Source organism: Panthera leo, chromosome A3, assembly GCF_018350215.1.
Source record: "Panthera leo isolate Ple1 chromosome A3, P.leo_Ple1_pat1.1, whole genome shotgun sequence".
In the NCBI taxonomy this organism is placed as follows: domain Eukaryota; kingdom Metazoa; phylum Chordata; class Mammalia; order Carnivora; family Felidae; genus Panthera; species Panthera leo.
Genome location: NC_056681.1, coordinates 111,281,116 through 111,297,805, shown reverse-complemented (window position 1 = coordinate 111,297,805; position 16,690 = coordinate 111,281,116). Strand labels below are relative to the sequence as shown.

Here is a 16,690-nt window from a genome sequence, read left to right as displayed (position 1 = left end):
GACCTAGATTTTGAAATGAGCAGATAAAGAAGCTATAATAGATTTATTCAAAGACAAAAGAAAAATGATTATAATGAGTTAACCGGTGAAGACCTATCAGGAGAAATGGAAACTATAAAAAGGATCCCAATAGAAATCTAGTGTTAAATGTGTGGTGTCATATTTTTAAGTTCCAAAGGTGAGCATAATCAACAAGAGACTGGAGAGAGTGGAATTGATTGCTTAGCAGAATTGTCAAAGGCTGAACAATAGACAATATATGATACAAGAGACCAAAATAAGTTTGCAATAAAAATTTCAGTTACTGTGTTCTAACTTGCATGTGATTTGTGGTCCAGAGGAGAAAAGAAAATGGGGCAGAAGACATAATTCAGGAAACAATAGTTGAAACCTTCACAAATTTGGCGAAAAACAATACACAGATGCAGAAAGCCCTGCAAACCCAAGCAGGATAAATGCAATGAATACCACAAAGAGGCATCTCATATTCAAACTGCTGGAAACAGAGGATGAAAGGAAAATTGTAAACACAGCTGGAAAAAAAACAATACTTTAGACAAAAGGCAAGAAAAGTATGCATGATGTCTGGCTTCTTGAAACAATCACTCCTAGACAATGGAATGACATACTGAAGATATAAAGAAAAAATACTCAATACATAATTCTATATTTAGCAAAAAAAGAAAAGACAAGAAATTTAAAATACAGATGTGATCAGGCAAATAAAATCTAAGATATAGACAACAGACGAGTTAAAAAAAAGTCCTGAAGGAAGACATTCAGAATGAAAGGAAATGGTACCAGAGGAAACTCAGATGGAAGAGAATTAGTAATTAAAAATATGTGAATAAATATAAAAAATCATATTCTGCTTTCTGAGTTTCTTTAAAAAGTAGATTTTTTTTAATGTTTATTTATTTTTGAGACAGAGACAGAGCATGAACAGGGGAGGGGCAGAGAGAGGGGGAGACACAGAATCTGAAACAGGCTCCAGGCTCTGAGCTGTCAGCACAGAGCCTGACGCAGGGCTCGAACTCATGGACCGTGAGATCATGACATGAGCTGAAGTCAGACGCCCAACCGACCAAGCCACCCAGGCGCCCCTAAAAAGTAGATTTTTAATGCAAAGATTATACCATTGCATTTGTAAGATTTAGGTGACAACAATAGCAAAAAGAATGTAGAAAAAAATAAATGCACCATTGTAAAGTTCTTACTTTGTGCATGAAACAGCCAAATATTAATTCTAGGAAGACCATGAAAAGTTAATGTGTATTATCAACCCTCCATGAACTATTATAGTAAAAAATGCACATCTAAAATGTCAGAGGGATTCAAAGTAAATTTTAAAAACAGAATTAATAAAAAAAAAAGTTTGTAGAAGAAGGAAGAAAGGAATATCAAGAGAAACAATAAGGGCAGAGATCAATGAAAGAAAAGAACCTGTCAGCCACACCACCAGATTCCAGGAAGGCACCAAAATGATCAACACAAAGGGAAAGAGAAGAGGCACCTGCTATATGTTCTCTAGACCTTTTAGGAAACAGGGAGTTGTTCCTTTGGAAACATATGTGTGAATCAACAAGAAAGATGATATTGTAGACATCAAAGGAAGGGACACTGTTCAAAATGCAGAGCCCCACAAATGTAACCAGGGCAAAACTGGAAGAGTCTACGGTATTACCCAGCATGCTCTTGGCATTGTCGTAAGCCAGCAAGTTAAGGGCAAGATTCTTGTCAAGAGAAATCATGTACATATTGAACAGATTAAGCACCTGAATAGCCACGATAGCTTCCTGAAGCATGTGAAGGAAAGTGATCAGAAAAAAAAGGAAGCCAAAGAGAAAGGTATTTGGGTTCAGCTGAAGTGTCAGCTTGGCCTACCCAGAGAAACACACTTTGTCAGAACCAATGGAAAGGAGCCTGAGCTGCTGGAGCCCATTGCCTATGAATTCATGGCATGATAAGTGTAAAAAATAAAATACCTTAAGACTGTTAAAAAAAAAAGAAAGTGATAATAATAATAATAATAAATAAAAGTGAGAGAAATATTTTAAGTTACTAATTTTATAACTGAAAAAGGGATATCACTACAAATCCTTATTAAAGCAAAGCAAAATAATAAATAGGAAATCTCATGAACTTCATGCTGTAAATTTTACTACTTAGACAATTGGTTCTAAAGGATGGACACTATTGCCATCCAGGGCACATTTGATAATGTCTCTGGAGACATATTTAGTTGTCACATGGGAAAGGATCAATAGTATTAATGACATCTGATAGTTGAGGTCAGAGATGCCACTAAATGTCCTATATGTACAGAACAGTCCCCTACAACAAATAATTATCCAGGTCAAAACATTAATGGTGCTGAAGTTAAGAAACCCTGACATAGATGAAATAGGTAAATCCCACAGAGAACACAGCTGGTCAAACCTGATTCAATAGTAAATAGAAAAACCTGAATATTTGGAAGTCTAATATTGAACGTAATTCATAATCAAAGCCCTTCCTACTCACAAAGGTAGAGGCCCAGGGGGTTTTATTGTTAGTTTCTATAACATATGTAAGGAAGAAATAATATCTCATACTAACTTTCTCAAAATTAGGCAGGAAGAAACACAGCTTGACTAGTTTAATGAAGGTACTATAATGCTGATAATAAACCTGATACAGTCATTGCAAGAAAAGAGAATGAAACACCCATATCCCTCATGAATATAGAAGCAAGCATCCCAAAATAAATACCTAACGGTATATAAAAAATACATTGTGATCACGTGAGTTTGTGTCGGTGGTGCAAAGTTGGTTTAACATTAGAAAATCAATCAATGAAATGTATCATATTAGCAGAATAAAGGTGAAAACCAAATATAAATACATATTGAGAGAGAATTTGACAAAATCCAATACCTATTTATTACAAAAAAAAAAAATGCCTAGTATAACAAATGGACATTCACAAAAATCCTACGGATTGCATTACACTTAATGGTAAAAAAAAATGTGTGCTTTCTCCCCAACATTTTAAGATGACAAGATTATCTGCTCTAGCTAATTTATTAAACATAGTCTTGTAGGTCCTAAGCAGTAAAATAAGTCAAGATAATGTCCTAAAATTTACTAAGTTTGGAAAACAAGCAGGGGAGCTTTTTTTTTTTTTTTTTCACAGATGATATAATTATATAGAAAATTACTTTAAAAACTATGAAAATAAAGCTACTTTAAAACTAAAATGAATTTGGGGCTCCTGGGTGGCTCAATGGGTTAAGTATCTGACTTGATTTTGGCTCAGGTCATTATCTCACAGTTCAGGAGTTTGAGCCCCACATTAAGCTCTGCATTGACAGCACAGAACCTGCTTGGGATACTCTCTCTCCCTCTCTCTCTCTCTGTCCCTCCCCCTCTCATGCTCTCTCTCTTTCTCTCAAAATAAATTAATAAACATTAAAAAACCCTAAAATGAATACTACAAAGTCGCCACATACAAGGATGATATAAAAAACTGTGTTTTTATATTTAAGAGGCAAACCATTGGAAAATGACATTTGAAAACAATTTATTTTTTTAATGCATTAAAAGAAACGTAAAATAGTTAGGCATGCACTTAACAAGAGACTTGTAAGACCTCTACACAAAAACTAATCAACTTTACTAAGAGAAACTAAGGATAACCTAAACATAAGAATACATGTCATGCTAATTATATTGTTAAGAAGTTGCTTCTCTTCAAATTGATATTTAAGGGAAACTAATTACAATCAAAGTCTCTGCAGAGCTTTTGGTAGAAATGGACCAGCTGCTTCTAGGAAATCTAGGAAAGCCAATACGATCTTAAATATTAAAAAAAGATTTGGAGGCATTAATTATCTTATTTAAAGACTTACGATAGGCAGCAATATTTATGACATGTAGTAATGAAATAAGTGCAGCCATGTATCAATGCAACAGAAATAGGAACCTGAAATAGACTTACATTCATGGGATCATTTGATTTTTTTCCAAGGTTCCAAGGCAATCTGATGGGGAAAAGGAAGTTCTAAAGTAAGGCTGAAATGAAAATCTTAACCTCCATCTCTGATATATCTAAGAAACAAGGTAATAGTTGTTTTAAATATTCTTCTCTAGGGGTGCCTGGGTGGCTCATTCAGTTAAGCATCCAACTCTTGGTTTCAGCTCAGGCCTTGATCTCGCATTCATGAGTTCAAGCCCCGCATTGGGCTCCATGCTGACAGTGCAGAGCCTACTTGGGATTCTGTCTCTCCCTCTCTCTCAGCCCCTCCCATGTGCGCGCGCTCTCTCTCTCTCTCTCTCTCAAAATAAATAAATAAGCTTAAAAAATATTCTTCTTGGGGCACTTGGGTGGCTTAGTTGGTTAAGCATCTGACTCTTGATTTCAGCTCAGATCATGTTCTTACAGTTCACAGGTTCAAGCTCTGTCAGTACAGAGTCCCCTTGGGATTCTCTCTCTCGTCTCTCTCTGCCCCTCCCCTTTTCGTGCTTGCTCTCTCTTAAAATAAATAAATAAACATTTAAAAATAATTCTATAAATATATATGGATTTCATGTACACATATGTTCAATTTACAAATCTATTAAACTTAACTATTATTAGCAAAATATGGCTACATTCACAGGAGAAAAATTCCTACTTTCACGTCAGGGAAATATGTAATAAGCAATAGAAGAGCATCATTTTTTTTTGTGATAAGGAGAAATGCCTTAATAAGCAACAAAAACCACACTGTTTTGAAGACATCAGAGAGCTGTAGAGGCAAAGAAGAGTGGGTGAACTAAAATTTTGTGGGACAAAGAACCGTTTTCAACTTCGCTGAGATTGACAGAATTGTTTCCTCCAGGTCTTTGCTTAGTCTGAGTATGGACTCATATTTGGGGTTGGCCCATCAAATATCTACTGAAGGAAATCCGTTACCTTGCAGTGATGCACCTGTTCTGAAGCATGACTGTGGTGATGGATACGGCAACCGACAGAGTGCATAATAGGTTATACTACCGTCAACTTTGGGTTGAGATATGGGACTGCAGTTGCTCTGTTAAAACCACAGCTACCTTTCTCCAGTCTGTTTCTCTGTCTCCAACTCCTACCCACCACTAATTTGTCCTCCACGTCTCTAATTTTGTCATAATATTTTTCCTTTATAATTTTTATAACACTAACATTTGCCTTTTATACCATGAAGAAACACAAAATTTAATAAAATCTTATGCTGTGAACTTTGTGTTTTTTTTTTTTTTCTTGGCCTGGGCTAGCATACTAGTATATCATAAATTACTGTACTCGATGTACTCCTCTAGTTTACCCCATGTACTATGAGTATTGCCATCCTCACCTATAGATTCAACTACTACCAGGTTCTGAAAATTTCCATAATTATACCTTTACCTGCACATTTTCATCTGAGGTCCAGACTGTTTACCACATACCCTGATGGATTTCTTCACAGATATTGTGAAGGCAACTTTCCAAAATGGAAACCATCATCTATCCTCTCTCCTTTGCTCTTCTCTTAAACACCCCATTTTTGACAGATTTATACAGTCTAAGGTCTTTATATCCAAGTACATGCTTCCAACTACAATTAGAGGCCCGGATTTCCTTCAGTTTTAAATATGTCACCAACTGGAGAGTGGCTATAGGTCTAATGTCTATTTTCTCCCATTATCATTAATCTTTTCCACCATATTGAGGAAAAAGCTCTAATTCATCTGTGGCAAGTCTTTTATTTTATTACTATTTTCTATACCTAGGTTTCTCATTTATGAAATATCTCTATTAAGAATTCTTACAAGATGGAAACAAAATTCATGCATCTACTGAAATGGCATCTAGAAATGCATTGCCTTGCCCTGATATGTAAGGTTTTGGCTGGGATTACTATATCTTCCATTAGCTTTAAGACATTTAACTCAAATGCATTGGACGACTTGTTTCATCATGGGCCTTCAATCCTCTGCTGACTTTAGCCTCACCTTTTCTTACGTTTTAAACATTTTACACAAGGAGGGATATGGGTGCTTAACAAAACTGCTTTGTGTTCAGCAATTTCAAGAGAATTCTAAATGACAAGGCACCCTGAGACCTCTGAGTGCAGAGAAGAGGAGTTTGGGGAGGGAGACTTTCCAATACTATCCCTTGATATTGAGCATTGATAAATCAAGGACATTAAATATAAAATGTGAGAAAATGAATCATTTTAATAGGCTGAAATGTTTGGAGAAATCTGAGAAACTGAAAATTGAGAATTCCTATGGGGTAGATATGCCTTGAGGAATACTGGGATCCATAATTATGTCATTAAATATTCTTTTAAAGAAAAATCAAACTCTGTCTTTTGTATAGACAAGAAAGAAGTCATGATAAGTAATGGAAGTAAGTACTTATATTAACTTTTGCATATAATATTTAAAAACAATATAAAATTAATTTTAAAGAGAAAAAAATTGAATTGTTTTTAAAGTTATCTAATAGCAACTGTATAGTAATTAGATTGGCTGGGAACATTTTCTACAAATTAAGAAAAATATTAAATTCTGTCCTTATATATGGAAGAGAAAAAAGCTTATTCAGAATTTGAACAAACAGTGGAGAATAAAAAAAGTGTATTTGAAAAAAATAGCTCAATAGAAATTAGCATGTCTGCCATACTGATATAATTACCAATAATTTTTGAAATAATTTACTTTGCTATCTTTAAAATTACTGTTATATCCATTACATTCCTTTATATTTGAAACAATTAAGACAGCAAATATTGGCAGTGCCTTTCTTTGTCTAAAATAGTCAAATTGTTGCTAAATCTCTATAATTATTTTTTTTTATGAGCTGTTAGGAAGGATGGTCAAATTGTTGGACTAGTATGCCTGATTTATTGGAAAGAAGAAGGTTTGAGCATATTCAAGTTCTATCCTACACTACTATTGCTAAAACTTATAATTGCTTTAATTTTAGATGTTCAAAATGTTTAAAAACATTTCTTCTTCACATTACATTTATTTTCTAATCATCTTTATCCTAATTTAATATAATAATGCTTTAATCTATATAGAAATAACCATGTATATATAGGGAAGCACGCAAAAATAACAAAAATAAATGTACTTCATGATCAACTTTATGTACATTCTGTGTTTACATGCAGAGAGTGTTTGCATGAAATATGAAATAGCAAAGCGATTGAAAGCTCTTGTCAGAGAGACCAGGGTTTGAATTCTGCCTTTGCCACTTGAGAACTGTGTGGTCTTAATAAATTTAATTTACTGAGCAACCACTTTGTAAAATGTGGATAATACTGATATTTACCTTTGTTATTATCATGGAATTTCAATCTATCTTAAGACAAGTAATACCAACACACACACACACACACACACACACACACACACACATTGAGAGTATGATTTACTATGATGAAAATGAGGTTGCTGAGAGGAAAAAAATAAGAATATCTAATTTGGATTGACTGGTCAGGGAATTTTCTGTGAGGAAGTTGCATTTATATGTTTGTTATCTTATGACTGCTATTATTTTTTAAAAAGCTTATTTATGTATTTTGAGAGTGAGAGAGAGAGGGAGAAGAGTGGGAGGGGCAGAGAGAGAGTGAGAAAGAGAATCCCAAGCAGACTCCACACTGTCAGCGCAGAGCCCAATGTAGGGCTCCAATGCAAGAATCATGAGATCATGACCAAGGTTGAAACCAAGAGTCAGATGCTTAACAGATTGAACCACCCAGGGGCCTCTGTGATTGCTATTATTAATGAAAATTAGATCTAGTTCCTGGGATGTCACAGTATATATCAAAAGACATTAAAATGTTTTTTTAAAGGAATTTTGGTCAAGTTTTTAAAATAAAAAATCCTCAGAATGATCTGCTTATAATGGGGTATAAAATGTATTCCTTTATGCTTTCTCTGTCATGGGTCATGAAGAAGTCAAAAATTTCCAAACCCAGTTGCATTATATACCGTTCTCATGTCCCAACCAGAGTATCTGTTCTTAAACATACCTTAATAGAAAAATTAGTGTAAATTGAAGATACCTAATGGAAGAACTGTTGGGTGATAGTAAGGATTTGTATATAATTTCAAATGAGAGTCAGTTATAGAAATTGGAGATATTTAACTTAGAAAAGAGAAAATTTGAGGCAAATTCTGTAATTGCTAGAAAGATTTGAAGAGCTAGCACATCAAAAAGCAGGTATACATATTCCCTAAAGCTCAGATTTCAAAAACAGGTCTGAAAAATTTAAATTATAAAGCAGAGAAATTTGGTTTATTATTAGGAAAATATCACTAATAAATAAGCAGTCTGGAAATTGAATGGACTGTCTTGCAAAAACAGCAAATTCCCTGCCATCATAGATTTTCAACCTGAAGACACATATTGCCATAAAAACTATCTAGTTTAAAATAACATAGAAGAAACACATACTTTGTGCAGAAAGTACACGACTTCTAAAATAACTCTCGGGTGGCCTATGCCTTCAGTGACATTATGCTATCTTTATTTTTCGTCTCCATTCTGTCACCAAATCTTCTTTTTGTCTAATGTTTATTTTTGAGAGAGAGAGAAAGAGATAGAGTGTGAATGGGGGAGGAGCAGAGAGAGAGAGGGAGACATAGAATGCAAAGCAGTCTCCCGGCTTTGAGCTGAGCTGTCAGCACAGAGCACTACGTGGGGCTCGAACCCACAAACAGTGAGATGACGACCTGAGCCAAAGTTGGACGCTTAACCGACTGAGCCGCCCAGGCACCCTGATCACCAAATCCTCTTAATTGTATCTATACAGTACCTAATGTTTTCCCTTTCTTTCATGAAAGTATATTATGAAAAAGTGTTAAAAACGTGGCGTACAGATGAAAAGAGAATATATGCCAAAGATTTACTTAACTTATTAATCAGGAAACTTGGCTGAATGGTAAAGTTGGTTCAAAACAGAACTCAAAAAAGCAGATTTTATATATACCACCAGAAAAGGAACACTAAAACAAGTGTGCAAATCTAGAGACAAAATGATTAACGTCTTGCATGGCAATAAACTAACTTTGGGGTTTTATTTTTACTGGACAGAGAAAATTTGTACCTCAAGTAGACAAAAACTACACATGATCCCATAACTTTATAGAGTCTATATTCTAATAAATAGTAAATATCAGGTCAAACAAGTATACATGACCCTAGATAATTAAACAGCTCTAATAGTCCTCGGGTGGGCCTGTTAGACTATGTTCCAGTATAATATTAAGGATTTACAATACTTCTTGTGCTGTAATTATAGGTTTTGGATGTTTTAACATTTTCATTTCCCAATATAACTCTTATACTCTGTATCATTTATCATGACAAATTTCATAGGAAATAGTCATCTTTTAGTGTTCACACCGAGATCCGTCATGCTCAAGACTAATTTTCATTTCATCTTTCTTTGAATTTATTTTTCTCTGAACATCTAAAGTATATATTGTTGACGCTACATCAATCAATTATATATTGTCAAATATTCATTCAGCAGTTTCGTTTTCCTTTGTTAATGTAACATATAAACAAAATGAAAATAAAACCCTCATCTTTTGCTTGACAATTTTGATGTACATGGGAAAACCTGATAACAGAAGCAAGAAATAAGTCGACAGAGTGGATCTAAAATAATTTTTTAATTCTTTTTAATGTTTATTTATTTTTTAGAGAGAGAGAATGACAGAGCACGAACAGCGGAGAGGCAGAGAGAGAGGGAGACAGAGAATCTGAAGCACGATCCAGGCTCTGAGCTGTCAGCACAGAACCTGATGCGGGGCTCAAACTCACAAACCGTGAGATCATGACCTGAGTCGAAGTCAGATACTTAATTGACTGAGCCGCCCAGGCACTCATAAAGTAGTTTCCTTTTTTTTTAAGGTTTTTATTTTTATTTTTGAGATAGAGAGAGAGAGAGGGAAAGAGAGAGACAAAGCGTGAGCAGGGGAGGGGCAGAGAGAGAGGGAGACAGAATCCGAAGCAGGCTCCAAGCTCTGAGCTGTCAGCACAGAGCCTGACGCGGGGCTCAAACTCACAGACTGTGAGATCATGACCTGAGCCAAATTCAGACTGAGCTACCCAGGCGCCCCAGTAATTTCTTAATGCAAAACTGAAACAAGAACATTGTCATTTTTGGTGCTAATAATATTACTATAAAAATGTCAATAATCAATTTTCTCTGGAAGACAGAGTTCAGCAAAGCTGAAATTATCTGTGTCAATACTATTTAAGATAAATCACAAAGTTTCAAACTCCATTGTTTAGAAGTCAGTTTTGATCTACACATTTCTGCCACGTAGTCAGCCAATAATACCATGGCTAATAATACCATGGGCCAGATTTTTTCCCCACCTTCCCCACCACCTAGCCTCAAGAGATGTAATATTCTAGCTAGAGAAGAGAAAATAGAAGGCAGAGCCACAGGACAATTTTTCACTCTTATGAAAAAATACTGTTTAATTTGAGGAAACAAGATTTATTAGATAATAAGAAATAACACCATGTGGGTATTGGAGAGAGTATACCCTTGGTGCAGACAGACACTGGGAGGTTGAAACTTGTGGGACAATATCTGCTTGAAGATGCATAAAACACTCTAAATTCAAATTAAGAGAATCATAAAATTTCCTTAAATATTATCAGGGAAATTAACAACAAACAGCAAAGAGTGCTGAGCTAATTGATCATAACTTCCAATTTTTTTAAAGTTTTTATATACAGATATTTGCATGAACTAACTTGCAAATGCACTGCTTTTCTATTTTGAAAAACATGATAAAACACTTATTATTGCATTCAGCAAAAACAGCAGCGTAGATCAGATTCCACAAATGGTTATGCGGCAATCAGGTCCTCAAAGGAGGCAAAGGTTCTTTTGAGATCTCTGTTCCGGGACCTTCTCATGTAAGATTCATTCTCAGTCTGATCTTCTCGGGGTTACAAAATGGGTAAAATTCCAGTCTTCAAATTCAGCTTGAGGATGATAATCAAAAGAATGAAGGGGATATATCTCCTGCTATGTTACTTTGTTTGTAAAATTATCCCTCGAATCCCAAATAGACTCCCAACCATATCTTACAGCACAGTTCTAGATCGCGTGTATATTTATTTTATTAAAAAAAAAACTTTAATAGAAGTATAAAATGAATGCAGTTTTGTGTTTAAAGTTCACTAATATTTATTATCATTCTTTATGACTTTACATATGTGTATACCAAGATAATCGACATCCAAATAAAGAACAAGCAATATCAAGCAAATACGATTTTCTTTGATGCATCTGAGCCAAAACCCTCCTGAGAAGCAACCAATATTCGGACTTTTAACACCTTTAGTTTTGCCTGTATTTAACTTGTATGAAATCATAACAATTATTCTTTTTTATACTTCATTTCCTTCGCTCAACATTTTATCAATAAGACTCAGCCATGTTACCGCATATAACAGTAATCGGGTATTCATAATGCTGTGTGATATACGATTTTGCAAATATACCACAAAATATAAATTGCATTGCTCTTGGACCTTTTATTTCCGTTTGGGCTATAATAATGAATAAAGCATTAGTATTACTTTTGTTTTAGCATTTCAACTGTCTTTTATAGAATTATGTTAAATGAGGAGAAAAAAAGTCTTATATTTACCTGCATAGTTGCCATTTGTGGTCCTCATTATTCCTTCGGGCAGATTGGAACTTGTACTGTCATTTCCCTTCAGTTTGAACAATTTCTTCTATTACTTATAGTGTAGGTTTGCTGGTGACTAGTTCCTTTGACTTCGATTTGTCTGTAGAAAGCTTTACTTCACCTTCATTTTGGAAGGATATTTTCACCGGGCAGAGAATAACAGGCTGAAAGTGTTTTTGTTTTTTCTGACATTTTTGTTTGCCGCGCTTAGTTTCTACCAAGATGTCAGAGGATATTCTTATCTTTTTGTTTTCCCTTATATTTACTTTGTCTGTTCTGTCTGCATTTATGTTCTTCACGTTACTGCTGGTTTTCAGAAATGTGATTTTGATGAGTTCGTGTGGGGGTTTCTTTGGGTTTCTTGCTGGGGCGTAGTTGAGTTTCTCAGTTCTATAGGCTTATAATTTTCATTATTTTTTTTTTAAAGTATTTCTTGTTTCTCCAAATGTCACATTTTTCGGAAACATATGTTAGACTACTTGATGCTGCCTCATAGGTGACTAAGACTTGGCTAATGATTTTTCAGACTTTATTTCTGTACTTCAGTTTCAGTCATTTCTATTGCTGGGTCTCAAAGTTCACTTTTGTAGTGTCTAAACTGCTGTAGTATCTAAACTATTCAATGCAGCTTTACTTTGGATATTGTACATTTTAAAATAACTCCACTTGGTCTTCTTAATGGTCTACGATTCTCTCATTATTTTCACATTGTCTCTTAAATCCTTGAGGATATTTATTACAGTTGTTTCAAAAAAAATTTCCCCCGCAAATTCTATCATTACTGTTGATTACCTATTGATTACATTTCCTCATGATTTAGATCACATTTCGCTCTGCTGCCTCTGTCCAGTTTTTTTTTTTTTTCCACAGTGAATGCTGAACAATAGGTACGCTATGTTGTCGAGTGTATTTTATTATTTGTCTTTAAAGAGTATTGTTCTGGCAGATAATTGTGTAACAGTTAAGTCAGCTTGGTACATTCAAGGCATGGTTTTATACTTAGTTAGATGCTTCTATAGCAGCCATTACCCTGAGGATTATTTAATATTATTCTTCAAGAGCTGAATGTACTGAATGTCCTGGGTATTCAATGAAGTTTCTCAATTATAGCTGCTAAGAATTTGAACATCTCCTTCAGGCTACAGATCCCCAGCAATGGTTCTTTTTCTGGCTTCATGGAACGTCACCCTACCTGTGAGTAGCTTTGAATTCTGGAAAGTCTCAAGGGTCCCCCTACTGAAATTTGTAAAGCTCTTTCTCTGCTTAGCTCCCTCCTTTCCAGCTGCCAACCCCACCCCCAATTTGATTTTTGTCTCCTTAACTCAGTGAGACTGTCATGTTCCACTGGATCTTTTCTGTTATATCATCAGAAATGCCTCAGGTCAGAAAGTTAGGAAGATTATAGAGTTCCCTTAGTTTTCGCTGTTGTTGTTGTTGTCTCAGAAGTAACTTTCACCACCTGCTAGCTCTCCCTGAAAAGAGTTGTTTCATATACTTTGTCCAGTTTTCTATTTCACTGAAAGCTACACTCTTTAGCAGCTGTTTTAAAATCCTTGTTTGCTAACTCTAAAATCTGGCTTAGCTCTAAGTCTGCTCTTATGACTTCTTCTCCCGATTGCCATTCACATTTGTCTGCATCTTAGCATATTTCATAATTTTTGGGCTGTACGATGGCTATTATGTACAAAGGAACCATGAAGAATGAAAATAATATTTCCTTCCCGGGAAGAATACGCCATTCCTTCCCCCCCCCTCCCCCCCACCGCGTTTGGCATCTAGTTGGAATACCTCAATCCAAACACAGAGTGGACTGGTTTGAGGCTGAGTGGAAAATAAAGTTAGGCTTTGTCTACATATTTTCCAGTAATCTGGAGGACAAAATCTACCATGGGCTTGTTTAACCTTCCACTTAGCCTAATTATCTTTTTCAAGTGCCATGACACTGGGGGCAATCTCATGCCTTTTAGGTCCTGCCTTCCAGAGTCCTGTAATGTTCAAGCTTTCAGAAGATTTTCCTTGGGGTAAAGCAGCCATGTGCTAGTGTATACACTTGATTCTGACCCATCATAACAGCCTATTCATGAAAAGCTCTTTTGTGCTAAAGATTCTCAGAGTGTTGCCATTAGGGGAAACTGAGTAAAGGTTGCATGAAATCTCTCTGCATTACTTGTGACAATGAAGTATAAACTTAACAATTATCCCATAATAAGAAGTTTAATTTTAAAAAAGTATGTATAATATATAGATAAGGAATATTTAAATATCTTACAAACTTATTTATATGTGATAAAATATATGTCACAAATAAATATACCACATATAAAAGTATATAAATATATGCCACAAATATATGCCACAAATGCTACATAGGCATTCAAACACATTTACCCTTAAGCTTTTTTCTATGAATGTCTGTCTTGATGAGCTAATGATTTAAACACTATACATTCCTTTTCATTGGGCCACTGTCCCTGTGTACCATTCTTTGCACTGGAATAGAACTTAATATTTTAAAAAATAAACAAAAAATATTTAAATGAATGTGGAATTTATATATATCAGTAAATATTATGTAAATACCCAATAAATGATGCTTGTATTATTCATCTTTTTTGAAATGAACAAGTTTCTAAAATTATAATGACAATAATCAATTTTCATTGAGAAATTAAAATAAAAATTCATGAGTTCACAATACTGAGAGATTAGAAACTCAAATTGCTAACAGAAACATAATCTATGTGCTTGTTAACAATCTACTACATATGGTAGTTATAATGTGAATACAAATACCACAGAAATCTGGGCCAGATTTAAAAAAAAAATACAACTGGTCCTAAGTAGGCCAGGCTCAGGTTTAATTCACATATTAACCTTTTTTTTTCTTCCATCATCCTCTTATTTATTTTAACTATATATGTAAGCCCCCTAACTCCTTCCCAGTAAAATATGACAGTCATCCAATGGACAACTAAAATCTGTGCTACCCCCTAACTACGAGAGCATGCCAGGGTCTCCTGCCTTTATTATCTCACTTTGTTAACAGCTTGGTTTCTTTGGTATCTTAAATATCCTCTATTCTGCTGTAGCAGGTGCTAAATGGCAAACTTTTTTCATGACAAATGTGTTGACTGATGCTAATAGATGGTGTTCATGAAAGCATTTAAGGACCAGCAGGGCATAGGGACTTCCCAATATGGATATTATGCATAATGTGAAAGACTTATATAAGGAACCCATATCCTGTGGCTAGAAACCTGTGGCATCAATGGTACCAGCTAATTATCAGCCTTGGAAATAAGGATACTGCTTATTGTTTACTATTTTCCAGGTTTCAATACATGTGCATTGTTATTCTTCCTGAGAGTACTGGCATTTCAACAAAGATTGTACAACTATGTCATATCTTTACCATGGAGAAGTACAACTGCCTGATATTAGGAACAATTCTTTGGGCAAGTGTGCCTTTTAACACTCCTCAAATCACTCTCTATAAATGGCTCCTACTCTGTTAAATTCAAAGTAATGGTCCTCAACTCCTTGGCCTCATACCAGAATATTCCTGAGCTATGACTGGGCTACAGATTTAACTAATTGTATCAGAACTCTTGGGGGTGTGAGTAAGGCACCAATAATTTTAAAGCTCCCCCAAGTAAGTCCATGATGCATTAGAAGTTGAAAAACTGTTCTAAGCTGCCTCTTTACTGTTCTAAACTGCTTCTGGGAGCTCATTTCTAGACATTTAGGATATTTTCTTAGAAACCTGTGATAAACTTATTTTTCAGATATATTCCTTTCCTCTAGTTGATTCATATCTCTAGAATTTTTTACTTACCAAGGTTTTGTCTATATTGTTTTGCGTGTGTGTGTGTGTGTGTGTATGTGTGTGTGTGTGTGTGTGTGTGTGTGCACATGCTAAGATGTTCTTATAGGTTTTCCACAGGTGATCACTTACACAAAATTAAAAACCATATGTTTGGTTGAATCACTTATTCATATTCTTCTTTATCTCCTGGTCCACCACATACAATGTGCTTACATATTTTAGAGATTTAGTTGATTCCATAAACTTTATAATCTCTTCTACTTGATCTCTTTTAGTTACAGATCAGACATTGGTTTTGTTGACTATTCACATGTTAAGAAAATTCCAGGGTTTGGGGGAGAATCCTCCTCCAGGCCAGCATTTCCTACAATACATAAGAAAAGAATTAGAACACCTGGCACAGGGGCACCTGGGTGGCTCAGTCGGTTAAGCGGCCAACTTCGGCTCAGGTCATGATCTCACGGTCCGTGAGTTTGAGCCCCGCGTTGGGCTCTGTGCTGACAGCTCAGAGCCTGGAGCCTGTTTCAGATTCTGTGTCTCCCTCTCTCTCTGCCCCTCCCCTGTTCATGCTCTGTCTCTGTCTCAAAAATAAGTGAATGTTAAAAAAAATTAAAAAAAAAAAGAAAGGAAAACCTGGCACAAGGTCGTGAGTGTAATTCAGGGGGAGTCTTCCCCAAAATACAATCTTGGAAATGAATCCACTCTAGATCCTTCATATATTATGGACTATGATTCTCTAATTTCCTTGTATTTTTCCTCCCTACTTCTCCTAAACTACAATTTTATTACCGTCAATTTCATGGAGTTTTCTCACTATGCTGATTGGATTTCTTTTCCTCTTACTTCAGATATCCGTAGTCTTAGAATATCCATAATTCATGATTACTTTTGATTTCCAAAACAGTGATTTCTCTTAGGTCTTATGGTGAGGAAAGTATACTTTATGCAGTGATTCTTGATGTGTTTGAAAGATTACAGGTTTCCTAAAGATTCTGATTCAATTCCAAGGGATGTGGAGACCATGCTCAAGGAGAGACAATGTTTAGTGGGAAATACTGATTGGCAGTAGCAAAGCTGAGAACAGGTACGGGTGGAAAGGAGCTAGTTTCTGACTTTTTTAAAGGACAGGCATTTAATTATCAT

General features: G+C 35.2%; 1 pseudogene; it reads left to right on the top strand.

Annotated features, from left to right (window-relative positions):
• The first annotated feature begins 1,481 nt into the window (after positions 1-1,481).
• LOC122215118 lies at positions 1,482-1,964 on the top strand (annotated as a pseudogene).
• Positions 1,965-16,690: the final 14,726 nt, after the last annotated feature.